Source organism: Ursus arctos, unplaced genomic scaffold (assembly GCF_023065955.2).
Source record: "Ursus arctos isolate Adak ecotype North America unplaced genomic scaffold, UrsArc2.0 scaffold_25, whole genome shotgun sequence".
NCBI classification, from domain to species: Eukaryota; Metazoa; Chordata; class Mammalia; order Carnivora; family Ursidae; genus Ursus; species Ursus arctos.
This window is the reverse complement of record NW_026622930.1, coordinates 5,952,256-5,956,150: the sequence shown is the minus strand read 5'-3', so window position 1 is coordinate 5,956,150 and position 3,895 is coordinate 5,952,256.

Sequence of the window (3,895 nt, the reverse complement as noted above, 5' to 3'; positions counted from 1 at the left end):
ACTCACGGGACCTCCAGGTCCTTGACTTTACGGTCATGCTTCTTTCTACACACACAGCAGAAAGCCAGTTCTGGAAGATCTCCAGCAGAGCAGAACTACCTCCCCAGCACAAACTGTTTCCTTGAAATAATATGGGTTCTAAACCCCAGAGACTCAGATACTGTGTCTCACTCGTCTGTGAAACTCACCATCTACGACCTCACCAGCTTCCAAAGACATTTGAGGTGTCTCATGCTGACACACTCACACACTAGGATGGCCAACAAAATTGGAAATGCCGACCAGAATGCAAACTTCTCGGAGGGAGAGATGTCACCTCCCCATCTGCCTCTTTATCCCCAGGGTCTGAGTATTCCTGGTGCATAGTAGGTGCTCAATACATACTTCTCGGATGAACTAATGACTGAGCTGACAATAATGGGCATTTGACTAAAGCATTACAGTGCACATTCCAGGCACATTTCCAGCCACTCTCTTGTCCAGTCTTGACGAGAGGTGGTTGTTACATTTCCACTTCACAGATGAAGCAATGGACACTGACAGAGAACAGGGGTCTCTTCACTTGAATGCAATCAAACCCTCTTTGCCTACTGAATTCCTTTTCACCCATCAAGGCTTAGATTCCATGCCACCTCCTCCATGAAGCCCTCCTAGTCTTCTCCTATCTCCCAGAGCTCTTCACCAAACCATTTACCTTTTGTTCACACTCTGATTATACTAGGATTCGCTGTGTCCACACCCATCTTCCTCCTACTGGCCATGTCTTACACGTCTCACCGCCCCAGAACTAACAAAATGCTCAACACACAGTAGGTCCTCAACCAAGGTGTACTGACTTAAATATGTCCTCAATAATCACCTCGTGGCTAAATGTCAGAGCTGGAAAAGCCTTTAAAGATCATCTATCGTCCCCCAATTTAGTAGTCATGCTTGTGTCATCCAGACAGCAGCAAACAAGCCTCCTGCCTCCTGACGCAGGGCCCTTCCCAACCACGAGACCCCCACCAACACTGAGATTTACCCTCCGATACCAACTCCAATAGATTAGCAACGGTTTCCCCTGGCTCAAGCGGATAGCATGTCACAGTCAGCATTGTCTGTCCCTGATACCGGATGGGGATACGGTAAAGGGTTGTCAGCTGACCGTGACATTAGACCATACTATTCACATCAATTAACATTATTGTTTATTGATAGATCCTGCAACCAGGACAAAATTCAAAAGTGACCCATTCCACATCCTTGTCAAATTTTCCTTACCCAGCCCTTCTCTCGTGCTCTGCCTGTTTTTCTCTCCAATTTGTTTGGAGTGTTCTTCAAGGGCAAGTTCTGAGTCTGGTTAATTTCTGTACTCCCACCACCTGCACGTAATACAAGGTCCTGTGAGTGTGGGGGTGGGGTGGGGAATAAGTAAATTAAACTTGGTGCAACAATGATGGGTCCAGAAGGCAAGTGGGTGGACATGCAAATGGACAGTAGACTCTCAGATAACACTTCTCTAAATGCCCCGGCTGCATCAGCCTCGCCAGGCAGGGAACAGAGAGAGCCTGGCTCCCCGGGGTTCCTGGATACAGAACTCTCACCCACCACTTTACACATGAGCTCACATTTCGGGGGTGTGGAAAGTGCATGCCCATCTTTCCAGCTGTGGATTGGCACATTAGCAAAATATCCACAAAATATAGGTTTGGAGAAATCATCCTATAAAATAGAATGAACCATTTTCCAAAATAGAAAATTGTCCAATCGTTAAAGGTTTTTTTTTTTAACCATTCAAATATCCGTGGCCTTTATTCCCAGTAGTCCTGGATCTGCTGTGTTATAGAGAAAGGGAAACGTGGATTTATTTGCATTTTATAATATCCCTATTTTCTGTATGAGGCTCACATGCCAGCTATGTGTGAAGAAATATAAATATTCCAATTCAGTTATAAAAGGATGTAGAGTTGGAATTCTGAGCCTCCTGATTTCAATTGTTTACAAATTCTGTCTCCATGCTGTAATGGTTCAAGGTATTTAATAAGCAAACAGTGTATAAAAAGACAGAAAGCATCTTGTTTTTCATTAAAGATGACCCTACGATCTCAAGCCTTTAAAAATATATTCTGCTTTTGCCTTTCCTAGAAGAAAGGAAACACTTCGATTTTTAGGAGGGAGAAAGGGGAACATGAAGTTGCATAAATTATAATGAAGAACCCCAAACAGAATGAAACATTTTTTAATTAAGTCTGTTTCAGCCCTAGAAGGTACTAAAAGTTGCCTCTCACAGCTCCGTTTGTCCCTGTGTCTGAGAACCACAGAAATGGGGTCGTATCTCATCCTGGGATATAGAACTCATGTTTGTCGGATAGGCTGCTTGTCAGGACAAGAGCTGGGTGCTGCTGGGACCCCAGGGACAGGCACCGGCTTCGGGTCTTCTTGCGATCAGCTTTATCTCATTCGGGGAAATTCATGTTTCTGTGTTCCCTCAGGTGTGTTCAAACGAGCATCCACTCCTTACTCCAAATCACACGCAGAGCACCCATTTGGTGCAAGGGACTGGGCTGGGCTGTGGGGACCCAGAAATGGATGCGATCAATTCTTGCCCTCCAGACGCTGACAGCCAAGAGCAGATGCCCCCAGCTCCACTGAGTATCTCTCAAGGGGCCCAGTAACAGGGTGATGGGAGCTGGGTTGGGGGTGGGAGGTGATATTGTGACCTAAAATAAGAAATATATATTTGGTCTTCATCTCTATTTCTGGCACAGGGCTACTAAAACCCTCGGCATTTCCTAAGTGATAAGAGTCATAAAAGTGTCTTAATATTCATAACAAACCCCTTGCAACCACGCCTACGTTTATGTTAATGATGACTTTTAGGATTTTGAAAAGCACCTAAGGATGGGGGCTGGTTGCCAGGGGAACAAACCATGTGACTGGACGTTTCCGTGCTACCCACTCTTGACCTCCAGGGAAGAAGAGAGGAGTTGGAGGTTAAATCCATCATGAATGGGCAATGATTTTATCAGTCACACCCATGTTAACAAAACCCAACCTTCCATAGAAACCCAAAAGGTGGGTTTGTAGTGCTTCTGAGTTGTGGAGATGTGGGGAGGCTGACATGCTCAGAGAAGGTGGGGAAGCTCTGGACCCTTCCTCCACTCCTTGCCCTGTGTGTCTCTTCCATCTTGCTGTTTCTGGGTTACATCCTTTTATGATACACTGGTAACCTACCAAGCAAAATGTTTCTCTGAGTTCTGTGAACAGAGCTAGCAAATTCAGAGTGTCCAGGGAGGGAGTCCTCGTAATCTCCAATCAAGAGCTTGTGACTCAGAAGCTCAGGAGACAACCTGGACTTGCAATTGGCATCAGAAGTGGGGGACAAGGCAATCTGGTAGGACTGAGCCTTTAACCGGTGGGGTCTGAAGCTGTCTCCAGGTAGATGGGGTCAGAATTGAGTTGAATTATGTCTGGTGTCAGATAACTGCTTGGCTTGGGTAAACCTCACAGATTGTAACTGGTGATCAGAAACATAAGGATCTGGGGACCTGAGAAACACAGACACAAAAAGTCATTTTCTTTCTCAGAGGCCTTCAAAGAGGGCTATACAAAGAAAAAAGATTTCTTTGCATAATTGATGGTGATTTTTTTTAAAATTCATGGGGGCAGTCCAAGACGTGCCATAGGAAGACCCTGAACTGACCCGCTCTCGTGCAAATCCACAGCTGCAGTATGGAATAATTTCTACTGAAAAACACCCAAGAACTAGCTGAGTAATTCCCTCCACAGCGATGGGGTAAGGGACCATGTCAAGAAGTGTAGGAGAGTCAGAGAGGTGGTTTTGCCAAAAATCCCACCCCCAGTCTGGCAGCCCACACGAGGGGGGATCTCATGGGTCCAGAGCCTCTCCCAGAGG